Source organism: Falco naumanni, chromosome 2, assembly GCF_017639655.2.
Source record: "Falco naumanni isolate bFalNau1 chromosome 2, bFalNau1.pat, whole genome shotgun sequence".
NCBI lineage: Eukaryota > Metazoa > Chordata > Aves > Falconiformes > Falconidae > Falco > Falco naumanni.
The window spans coordinates 57,536,008-57,548,636 of NC_054055.1; the positions used below are offsets into that span (position 1 = coordinate 57,536,008).

General features: G+C 40.7%; 1 protein-coding gene across 12 annotated transcripts in view; it reads left to right on the forward strand.

Annotated features, from left to right (window-relative positions):
* Window positions 1-12,629, forward strand: part of MBNL2 (muscleblind like splicing regulator 2) — a 113,610-nt gene that overhangs the window by 23,594 nt on the left and 77,387 nt on the right. The window contains exon 1 of one of the 12 annotated variants that reach the window (XM_040584405.1): window positions 102-124. The exons of the other annotated variants lie outside the window; for them this stretch is intronic. The gene's annotated coding sequence lies outside the window, so the exon portion shown is untranslated. Of the gene's footprint in view, window positions 1-101; window positions 125-12,629 lie in introns of those variants that run through there. 12 annotated transcript variants of the gene reach the window in all.

The window sequence follows — 12,629 nt, forward strand, 5'->3', positions numbered from 1 at the left end:
AAGGTTTTGGCATCCACAGAGGCAGCTCTGTGAAGTGGAAGCACCAGTGGGGGACAAGCCAGCAGCTTAAAATCCTTGGTGTGAAAGGGCCTCGGTGGTAAGAAGCCACAACATCCATCTCAAGGTGAGAAGCTGGAGAGCAGTATTTGGAGCTAAATCCATCTCCTGGACCTGGACCTTATCCCTGGCGGGAGCTGGAAGTAGTTGGGTACTCTGTGGGATGTGAGATATCTAGTCTCTCTCCCCTCTCTGGTTTCCCACTTTGTCCCCCCCTCTTTCCCCGGTCTCTTGAGGAGCAGGACACAGCCACTGAAGGGCAAGAGAGTGAGGCCTGAGGAAAAACTGTTCTATTGAGGGTTTTTTGCCTTCCAAAGTTGGTAAACTACATCTCTGGAGAGCCGAGGAGGTGGCACAGTCTATCGCGTGATCTGCGGGTCCTTGCGGGCATGCGTCTGTCTAGTTAGGTCGGTGGCTTTGTGGTGGCCCCAGGACATAAAGCTGTCCCTTCATGTTCTGAATCATCCTTTGGAAGTGCCTGTCTGCCCTTTGGCACAAGGATGGTGGAGATTGTGGTCCTTGGTCACCAAGGACACATTGAAGTGCTGGAAGATAGGCGGAATGAGACCGCCACCTCTGAAATCTGTTTGCTTGAAACAGGAGATGGAAGTGTTGAGTTTCTCATGGGAGGGCTTGAGGATCAGCATGTCCCTATGGATCCATAGCCAGCCCTGTCTGCAGGGCTAGGCTGCTTGTAAGGAGCTGCCGTGCCAAGGCGGAGAAGGCAGAAGGGTAAGCTGAGGACAGCAGTACATGCCTTGGCTGGCGCGTGACTCTAGCTGTTAGTCACCAAGGGTGAAAGGCTTTCTGGAGAGGACTTTACCGCTTGACCATTGAGTTTTGTAGCCATCGGTGATTCTGATAACTATTTAAATAACCTGATTTTTAAGTTGAAAAGTTATTTTTAACTTGTTATATTTCTGACCTTCAGTACATCACCGGCCATTTAGCTTCACGCTCTAGCTGTTTGCCGTATGCAAAGGTAGCTGTCTTTTATATGGCCTCCTGACTGGAAATTTTGAGTGCCCCCTGCCTCCCAGTCAAAATTTAGTGGTCCTCATCAGTCTGCATGAATGCAGTATTTTTTCTGTTGCCAGAAGCCTTGCCATTGCCTCTTTGTATATGTAAGCCTTTCTGTAGTGCTGGTGTGCTGTGGCTGTTCTCCCCCTGTTCTCTAGCTCTGTGGTAATCTCTTTGAGACAGGGTGTGTGTCTGAACTTCATCTGTCACTCAAGAGTAACATGCTCCATGACTATATGTAGTAGCATACTTCTTTTCTGCTTTCCTTCGATATTACCAAATGTTCTGTTTGCCTTATACTCCATCAACTGCTGTTTTGCTGAAGTTTTCATCAAATTGCCCGTGATGTCCACAGGATCTTTCCTTTGTAGAAGTGTCTTGTTTGAACTTAGTGTTTTGTGTGTGCTGTTTGTTACTTTTCATTTTCCCCCTCATCTGCGTTATTTTGCCTATCTTTATGTTAAACTGTTTTGTGATTTTTATCATCCAGTGTACTTATTATCATGAGATCCTTTCACAGTTCTTCACGGTTGGCTTCAGGGATGACTTCGCAAAAATTTTAACGGCAAATTATCTTTTATACTTACGTTGCAAAGGAGAGGACAAGTCTGTTTGTAAACTTCATTATGAAAATTACAGTAGGTTATTAGAAGTAAAAGCATGATATTTAACTGTGTGAATTTGTTGAGTTTGGGGCTGTTGTAGAATTTGTTGACCCTGAACTTTGCTCCGACTTCAGTCTGCAAATGCTCAGCACTTTTAGCTAGCCTTTTACAGTAAATTTCTTTTAACATCTGTAAGACTCGTGTCATCACGAGAACTAGGTCCCACAAAAATCATCAGGTTACAAAGGTGAGGTGATTCATTTGCTTTCATTTTGCTTAATTTTGAGCTGTTAGGATTGTATTTTCTAGCTCTTTTCTATAGTTGTCAGAATTGTACTTTTAAGTAAAAACTGACAGTTCCTTGTAAACATACTTGTAGGTAATGAGGCTTTATGAAATGCACTTGGTGTTTTCAGGCTTCCAGTGACATGGGTGAGACATAGCTGTGCTGCAGTAGGGTTGTGCAATGGGCTTCTTAAACTTGAGGATTCTTGTCACAGGAAGCAATTAGGGTGTGGTTTTTTTCTTAAAGAGAAATGAAATTTCTAAGTACTAATGAAAGACTTGGTAGTAATGGTCTGCTTTGGTAAAGATAACCACTCATATCTCAACCCTCTTGGCCCCCCAGACACTGAAATGACAGCATATATTTCACTTAGGGGAAAGGTAAATGTGATGGTTTGCATCTTTAGAGTGCTTCACTGGAAGGTAAGCACAATTGCTATGAGACAGGACTTTAGAAACAGCAAGCAAGTTTCTACTTTTCTGATTTTAAAATACTAGACTTTTTTCTTTGTGTGGTTGTATTGACTCTAGTGCTGCAGTTAAGAACTTTCTATTGTGTTGTGCCTTGTGGATCAGCAGGACTGTTCTTTAAATTTTTTTCCTGGCAGAACTTGTCTGGCAAATGCTTGGCAATAGTGAGGCCAGAAAAACACCTGGGACCTTAAATTGTAGATTTCCATTCAACTTTACAGAACCGTAATAATTAAACTTAAACACACCCACACCCAACCCTCTTAATATGTAAACAGTGAACTTTTTCTGTAAGAAATCCTAAAAGCATAAAAGCAGGATACCGCTGTATCTTCTTAGTTTCTCCTTTTTCTGTCTTTTCAGAGTATAATAGTACATTTTTTGGTAGTGGACAGGCAGTTCTGTTCAGTTGCTATAAAATGATGCCATGGTTACTACTGTTTCAGATGATGGACAGAAGGATAAACGTGGAGAAGGTCCTTTCAAGTAGGTTTTCAGGATTTCTAGGCTATGCATTGTAATGAAGTGGGTATCTCTGTGAAAGCCAAATATTGGTAATGTATACTTTGCAGCCCATAAAGTTGAAGAGAATTACTGGAGGGCATAATTTTCACTGAGAAAGAGTTGGTTAATTTTGGTTCGTTTGGTTTTTTCTTTTCTGTTTTGGTTTGATTTTGTGTCTCATCTGCTTTGTCCTGGAAATGCTGTATGAAATGGAAGGAAGTCCTATCAAGTGTCAGGGGCTGGTGTGTGTACATAGGCTGGAGGTTAGAAGATACAAAATCTCTTATTTACAAACTAAGCAAATATTGCAGTAAAATGAGGCACATTCAAATCAGAAATTTAAACTTTTTTTTTTAAATAGAAATGTATAATTATAACAGCACCAGTCCGCTTTTTATATTTATACATATACAGTTTTTATCTTTCAATATTGTTTTTGATGTTATTTGACTGAATCCAAAATATTTTTTTTACGCCATTATTGACTTTGTAACACTGAAAATTTGTCATTATCTTTCAAAAATAGTGCTATCAAGGTGAGATTTATGCAGGGTTAAAGGAAGTTTTTGAATTTCAATTAATACAGAAGTTGTGCAAGGTAATACAAATTGTACAGTGCAAAACAAAACGTGGCTTTGAATGCCCATTTGGGACTCAGCTTGAAGTACAACGAATGAATTAAACCTTTGAAAAGGACAAAACTGTCGAGACTTATTTTAACCAGTCTAAATTTTCCACTGCAATGTGAGCAGAAAAGTCTCTCTTGCCAAAAGCCAGTTGTTGTACTTGGTGTCACAAGTGTATCCATTGCTTTGGAAGCGCTGGTGGACACTGGGCTGGGCTTAGTAGTACTGCCATCCCCAGCAGGAGGGAGAAATCTCTGCAGTTACACGTAAGCAGAGATAGTAGAAAAAGGTCTGGAAAAGTGCTCTGTCAAAACATTTCTGGGAAATGTATTCAGTTTTCACTGCAAAAATATTGCAATTCATTGTGTCAAAGGATGAAAGAACTCTTTTTCAATTTTCCTATTGAAACACAATTTGCAGTGTATTCCTAAAGAACTGTGTGCTTATCCATATGAAAATAAAGTGTCAAGGTGGAATTGTTTCAGTACTGCTAAAATACTTCTACCCCCCAACCCCCCATATTTTCACCAGTCAGAGGAGGCATTGAGATGCTGAAATTCGGGAAGGTTTTCAACAAGACCTAGTGAGAGTCAGAAAGACTTACTTTTTTCCTATTGCTCTCTTTCCATATTAAATAGCTGAGTTAAAATAGAGAGGGTTTGTCGCTTAAATAATTGAGATTTTTTTTTGATTTAAGGCAGGGACGTGGCTGGGTCTGGGACTGAGGAGTACTGGACTAATGCCGTCTAACCATCCAGTATTGCTGCCTGAATCCATTCCCTTTTCAACTTTTAAGCTAACAGAAATGAAAAAGGAAGTCTCTGTACATTAAAGTTGCTTTTACAAGAACTGGCAAGTTTGGTTTTTCTCCTTCCAGAAATCTGTATGTAGTTTATGTCCCTTTTTACTGTTGCAGACAACTGAACTATGCACATGGCAGAAGAATGAGTATGAACTCATCTGATGTCCTTACTGTAGGCTAATAAACTTTCCGAATTTGTTCCTGTGTATCCTCTCTGTGCGTTGTTTTAAATACTTTGTCTTCTGTTACTTATTAAAAAAAAAAAGAAGTTTATTTTCTAAAATGAAACTGGGTTAAAAAATAACTTTCTTCAAGTGGCAATGGGTGGTGAGCTTTTTGGACTGAGGATGATGTCTTACACAGATTAAACCAAGAGATTGATATGTCCCATTTTTATTGGGTCATTGCTTCTTAATCGGTATGCAAGCAAAAAGGAAGGTCAGTAGCAGTACTGCACACCAAACCCAAAATTCATCAACCTAGAGATCAAAAAACCCCCGTTAGCTCTGGTAGCCAGTATCTGCAGACAGTTACTCTGTCGTCCTTCCAGTTGTAACTCCATTATTTGCCTCAGTATTAAATAGAAGTTTTCAAGATTTCCAGGAAAACATAATTTCCCAGGAACTTGCAAGTACTCGGAGAAAAACTCTTTCTTGTTTCTTTGCCACCAGTTGCAAAACCAATTTTAGAGGAAAATCACTCTGTTTCTGAACTTGATACCTATTTCACAACAGAATAGTGGTTCACTAAATGCATATTTGTTTTGTTCCAGGGCAAATAAATTTCCGTTAGTGTTGTCAAACACAGCTCAGCCTCTGAAGTTTAAAATGTTAGTTGTTGGTGCGGTAGGTTTGGTTTAGTAGTTTGGGTTTTTTGTTTTGGGTTGGTTTTTTTTTTTTGATTGTGGGTGTTTGGTTTCGGGTTTTTTTTTTTGACAAATAAATGGTGTGAATTTTGGAAAAAGGCTTTTACTGTCATCTTCACACAGAGCTTGATTAGGTGCTTTCTTTATTCACCTTGGATGACCAAAGATGATCAGTCAGGAAGCAATCTGTTCAAAACACAAAGGCAACCTACCTTCAGGAGAGACCAGTAACCTGTTGAATACTACTTTTTTTTTTTCCTCCAGGGCTATGCCAGAAAAAAAACCCCAACAATATTACCAGTTTTTCCTTGACTGGGAAATGTCTTTGAAAAATAGCTTTTAGTGGAAGAGTTCAGCTTCTGTTGTACAAAACATTTGTTGTCTGAATATTAGCATAAAAACATTATTTAAAAAAAATAAAATTAAATTGCCTTTGAAGGTACTTGACAACAACGTGCTGTTCCATAGGTGACTTTAAAGTTAGGTTGCTGTTCCATCTTTTTAACCGCTGTAAGATATAAAGTATTCTGACACAGACACTTAATCTGGCTTTGCAGTACGTCCCATGAGATACATAGGAAATAAAGCACTTGCATATGTTCTGCTTCATGAGGATTTCTTTAGTTTTGGAAGTAAGTAAAACTGTTGTTGGATGTTATGTGTGTGCTACTGATGGAGAGAGAAAGGGGAATTGAATCCTTGTGATAAAATGGACACTGATGAAGGCTTGGTTGGGCAACCCTATGCGAAAACACTATTGAGGCTTTTTCTTAGCCCTTTTGGAAGCACTTTCCTATTGTAATGAATTGCTGTTTCCAAAATGTGTTTGAGGAGATTGTGAAATGCTTGGGATCTGGCGGAACATGATTGGAGTGTGTTGCTTGGGCTCCTTCAGGCACACTCTCAGGTCGTCCCTCTGCTGCTGAATCACTAAGAAAGCATTGCTTCTGGGAAGGCTTCTAGGTGATGCAGCTTGGGGTGCAGAAGAATCGATCTTGCTGCTCCTCTTCTGGTAGGTTGTAAAAGTGGTTTTCTCCAAGCTCCACTTTTGCTGGAAGGAAAAGGTATATTCTCTCTTCTAGTTTAACCTGTTCAGGGGTAATAAAAAGACAGTAATGATGCAGATTATTGAAGACATTCCATAATCAGTCATCTTAACTCCCAAGCTTCGTTTGCTGTTTTCAGATTTTTCTGTCTCCAGAGTCCTGGAGTGTTTCCTTCCATATCCATGCTCCCCTCCTGAGAGTCTGGGCTTTTGTCCACAGTTGTGAAAACCAGTCAGCCTCCCTCTCTGTATCCTGCTTCCATGCACATGATGAAGGACACTTCTGACAGAGCAGTGTTCAAAAGGGACTGGGCAAATCCATGGAAGAAAAATCCAGTGAGACCTATTAAATACAAAGACATCAATTACAGGTTGCTGGGACAAGATTCTTGGAAATCATCACGCTCTGCCTGCCCTGGTTTTGTGTTCTTCTGTAGATGTCTGGTACTAACCGTGATTGGAGAGCAGATACTGGGCAAGATGTGCTTTTTGGCTGACCTGCTGAAGTCATCCTTGTGTACTTTGGTATCCTGTTGTCAAGTAAAATGCAAATGGAGAAAACAAGCACAAAATTGTAGCTACGTTATCTCAGAACAGCGATGCTGCTTGGATTTTGTGCGGGGCATCTGTTCAGCAGAATGGGTTTAGCACTTAGGAGGCGGTCAGAGTTAATAGCATTAGGTAGTGCTGTTGCTGTCCTCACCTTGGGAGCTTTGTTTGGATGTGCCGTGCAACTTCCCAGAGCTGTGTAATTTGTTGGACTATATTATTAATAACACTGTTGGCAGTCTTAAACATACTTTCAGGTTGCGAGTTTAACATATCTTAATTTATGTGGAGTCCTTGGTGTATTCGGACCTATCCTTGTCTTTCAGTGTGGAGGGATGCTCATTGTCACATACATACCTTGGTAAGAGTTCTGCCTTTTCAGCTTAGTGTGAAACCAGAGTAGTGAAAATAGGAAATTGACAACAACCTGAGCTCTTTTTAAATTGTGCTTCTGTGTAACAGCATGTTATCGGTCCTTTGGCAGGTGAGAACAGTCATTTGATCATGGTTCTCTCGGTGCCAGTCTATAAAAATTTCATAGTACATAGGCACACTTTTCTATAAATATTTTTACAGTCCTAAAAAGAAATGAACACAATGCATGTCTGCAGCTGGGTGTGAGTAGGAGCTCCTAACTCACTAGGGTACCCTTCCCTGTGGTATTGGGTTTGATTAATAGCTATTATGTTGTGCACTCTGCCAAAAGCAAAACATTTGTGTCCACAAGAGGCCGAGTGATAACGTCATTGCTGCCGAGGATGATTAACTCTGCTCACAGAGGCACAGAAACAGAAATTGCTTTCACCCTCTTGTCAAGGTGGGAGCAGAATTTTGTGTATAATGTTCACAGAGGATAAAATCAGGCTTCTTTGGACTTAAAAACAAGACGTGTTGAAGTTACAGACTGTGAGAGAAGGTACAGACCAAGAGAGAAGGTTAAGTGGAGTGGGATGAGTATCATTGTTAAAAAAAGAAAAAAATTTGCTAGAAGAAAAACTGTTTTCTGCAGTTGCATTTTAACTGAAGCATAATGAGCATTGGTTTTATCAGCATGACTTTGAAGCACTTCGAAGTTAGAAAATACTCTTGTGGGCTCCAGTCATCTACAGACTTAAAGTTCAGCAGAAATATTTCATGGTCCATTAGTAAAGTAGTACAGTGGATCACTGAAAAGGTCCCAGGCTGTGTCTGTTTTGCAGTCAGTGGTGCTCCTTCCTCCTCACCTGCTTCCCTGGGGACAAAGGACATTAGCGTTATTATACTGTAAAGCCAGCTTCAAAGTGAACCGGCAGGTTTTAATATGAAGCTAATTGCCATACTGTAAATAGTGTGGGACACACTAAAAAGCCTGAACCTGGCACATTAATGATCTTGACAAGGAGAATATGGCTCATTTAGCAAAACTGATATTTGGAGGTCATGCTCAGTTTAAATAAAACAGACTGGTGTTTTCTAACCTGTCCCTGGATTTCTCTTGGCTTAACTAAAATAGTTGGGATCAACTCAGGGTAATGTGTTCTGAATTACAGTTGACAACTGTTCATCTCTGGTTGTATAACGCAAAGAGAGATGTTGCAATAGTTATCTCCAACTCAAGCAAATAATGGCTCTTTTGTAAGTCAGAACACTTTTGACTTCATCTGAGTTCAGGTCGAATTAATACAGGAACTGGGGTTAGAATTTTAGTGTCTTTGGCTTCTGGCCACCTGGTCAAAGTAGTAGGCTGCTTTTCTGGTAGGGCGGTTCTGGCTTCTTCCTCATTTGAGCAATGCTGGTTTGCTCAATGCCAAATAGAAGCTGTTTAACATCTTCTAGTGGAAAAAAAAAAACCAACAAAAACCCCCTTAAAATGATTAAAGAAATGTTTATGAGTTTCATTTGAAATCTGTAGAAGAAAATGTATGCTTTGTGTTCTACTATAATTGAATGTTTTTTCTAAAAAATGTTATAGTGGCAGAAAGGTTTTGCGTTCATATTTGCTGTCAAAGAATGGATGATGTTTCATGGAAATCTGTCTTCTTTTCTCTTGTTTCTTGAATATAGGGAATGTTAATTTTGTAACTTCACAACAGTTTGGAAGAGAGCCTGAAGCCTGAGTCTGGTTTTAATGCTCTAATTTTACTGAACTGTGCAAAGACAGTACTAAACTTTACATTGTCCTGTCTTACTAGATATCTACTATTAGGTACGTAGCAAAAATTCAAGAGGAGAATGCGAAGCTAGCATAGTGCTCACTGATGATACCTGTGAGCTATCACATTATTTTCTGGTCCTGTTTCCTAATCTGATGGGCTGATGGAGTAAGAAAGATCAATCCACCACGTGAACACTTCTTGCATGTTCTCTATTTAAGAGTGTAGTTTATTAAAATGTGATTAACAAACATGCTGACTGTCACATTATTTGTAAAATAACTTTTTTTTTAAATTAATATTTGACATAAGATACTCTCTGTTTTGGTTAGTGGAGGATTTTGCACAGTGAGGCTTAAATTAGCGTGCGATGACCTAAGAGCCTTGCTTTCCAAGGACAGGGAGCACGTCCTGTGGCATAGAGCATTGTAATTACAGGAGCTTGCAACGAGGAGCCAGACAAGCCGCAGGTGTGGTGTTGGGAAGGTATAGGGCTGCAGCCTGTGCCATCATGCCTTGCCGTGCCTGCTCCGCTGTTTACTTCATCAGGTGTGGGGCATGGGCAGGTGGGCACGTCTCGGCTGAGTTGGCCAGCATGTGTGGTGCAGGGTGCTTTATGCTGCTGTGTTGGCTTTATTCTGCACCTGGGGAGGCAGATCATAACAGATCCGGCTTTAGTCTGGGATTATGCTGCAGCTTTGCTTTCCTCAGCACGGAGTCTGAGGGAGGGCAAGAGAAAACAGTGGGGCTGAGCCATGGAGATGGCAGGTAGCTGGAACTGAAAGCAATACTGGAGTATGCTTGTGGGGTCATGGCAGTCCTTTGGTGTGCAGCTTCTATTTGGTTTGGAGGCCTTGAATGCTATTTAAATCAAGAAAAGTTAAGTTCTCAAGACATTTTCTTGGTATTAGACTATCTAGCAGGTCAAATTCTGGTAGGTGGGTTCTGAAAGGTGAATTTTATCCCCCCTGAGTTCAGGTATGTAACTGAATTGGGGCAGCAATCTGTTCTGACAGTCAACAGGTTGCTGCCCTGCTAGTGACCTAAAAGAGGAACACCCTGTTTCCACTGCAGAGTGAGTCCTTGTTTTGTGGGTTTTTTTTTTTTTTTTTTTAGTTCCTTATTTTTAAAACAGATCACTGTAAATGATCAAACTTGTAAAGCTAAGTATATTTATCACATCTTCTGGCTTGTTGGGAAAGAAGAGTTTGTATACTTCAAACTGTGCAGTCTCTCTTAGGTATGACTGAGGGTTTTCTAACCTCTTAATTCTTGAGTTTCTGGTGTATATATAGAGGAAACATATGAATCATGTTGATAAAATTTGACAGTAGGAACGACAAATTGAGCCCCAGTCTTGACACCTCTTACTGCAGATTATAATACTGAGTGCTTAAATCTCTAAAGAGCAGAGTGAAAAACCATTTTAACACCTTTTGGGTTAACTTGGTGGTTCCACTGGAGATCTGTGTTGAGATTGTGTAGAGGACTCTGCTGCTTTACTGGAAGTCATCACCTGAGGAGTTGACTTTTTGAAGATGAGGTCTTTGCTCATTATTACATGCTGTCTACTGAAGCATGAATACAACATGTCCAGGAAGTCTGAGCTTCTCCATTAGACAGATACTACCTAATCCATTGCCACATAGTATCTCTGGTAAGTAGAACTACTGCACCAGAGCAGACTGTATTTTGTATATAGCAAGAGCTCCTGTTTTCCAGCTGGTTTGCAACATGACAGGGCTCTGTGCTCCCTTGCAACTCCTAAAGATGCTGGCTGCCTGGTGTTCCTCAGAAATTTTCTGAGGGCTCCTAGTGGCTGTGGTGCTTTGCCTTGTTTAGTAATTAAAAGGATTTTTGTTTTTTTTACACCATGAGGGGTTTTTTTGTTTGTTTATTTGCTTGGAAAATGAGAAATGATTTTGTGGTTTGGAATAGAAGAAAGATCTGGAGCCTAACACAGGCTCTGTCCTACTCTCAGGAGAGCACAGGATTGGCAAAAGCCTCCCACTCATCCATGCCTTGCTAGCTTTCCACAAAGGGGAACTGATGATTATCTGAAAAGAGGAGTCTAAAACTAGTTTTTACAAATATATGTCTATGAATTTATTTCACTTAGCATACAAAAACCTGCATTTGTAGATGTGTATTCTGGATCAATTCCATTGTCCGAGTGTGTGAGAGACTTAAAATGAACAGCAATAGTTGTAAAAAACCAAACAAAGTTAAGTTCTTTTTACTTACTATATGTTGAGTGCTTTCTTCAGCTTCAGTGAGAACATTTTGCATCGCAATTGTCAACGTGTAAATTCTGGTAGTTTGTTTAGCTACAGGGGGGAGTGTAGGCTTGAGTTGGAGTCGTTAATGACAAGAACAACAAAATAACTAAACCAACCCGGCCCAAGCAAACCAAAAAGCAAACCTTCTGCGTAGATAAGGGACCCCACTGGTGCTGAGGGCTCTAGGCTGGTGAGATCCCGTGGGTTTTGGTGGGTCAGCTAACTTTGGCTGGTGTGTTGGAACACAAATAGAAGTTAGAAGCAGTGGAAAGAGCAGCAGAGTTCATGTTTACTGGAGGCCCTGGTGTTCTCCATACGGTCAGGGTGGGCTGTGATGTTAGTAATGGCTTGTGCCCTGGGAGGTGTTTTGTTGCGGATTATTATTATTACTGTTATTATTATTGTATTTTCTTCTGTAAATCTAGAGTTTCTTTTCCCTGTTTTATTTCCTTCTGTTTACCCAAACTGCTAGATTTTCCCCTGTAGTCCCTTATGGTTTTCTTCTAAAATTCCTTCTTGCTCTTCTCTCCTGCAGTGTTTGCATCTTCCCTCCATCGTTCTTCCACACCCGTCTTATTTTTTCCTCACTTTCCGCAAAGCCTCTCCCTTCTTCCCTCTTCCACAACCAGCTGTTTCACTTTCCTACCTTCCACTCCCACTTTTTCCTTCTCTTGAGCTCTTCCCTCGTGTCACAAATTCTACATTCCTTGGTTCCTCCCATAATTTTTTTCTCAATTTGTCTTTCCTCTCACTTCTTGTATTGTTTCCCTCTCACGTTCAGGCTTTCCACGTGGCACCTCTTCCTTCCCCCTCCGCGTGCAGGTGATGGGCAGAGGAGGGGTGGCAGCTGCCTAGGCTGTGGTTGTGAACATATAGGCCATGTCCGTGGTGGGATGTTTGCACCTGCCTCCTGATGAAGGCATGACCTCCTTCAGAAAGGTCTCAGCTCTGTCTCTCCTAGACCTCCATTGGTAGAAACTGTCGGAGCACCCAGTGCCTCTTGGGAAATCAGATAACGTTATTTTTTACAAGTTGCGTATTTTTGAGACTAGTTTTTCGTGCTTCCCTTTCTTTAGAAAATGTTCATGTAGTAAGAAGACAGGAAATAGGATGATGCTGTATCTCACTCTCTTCTACCCTCTTCCACCTACATGTTTTTTGGTGTCAATTATTGATGCAATCTCTCAAATCTTGTATGTGACTCTGTTGTGCAGTTTTCTAAACCCATGGCTACTGCCATCTATATAGCGGTGCAGTTTGCTGCCGTGTGCAGTGTCTGGTTTTCTTTAGCCTTAACACCTACTATTTGAGAAATGACTTTGTCGATTGTGGTAGTATGCAGCCCGACAAGACTATTACTCCTCATGACTTACAGCAGTGCGCGGTACA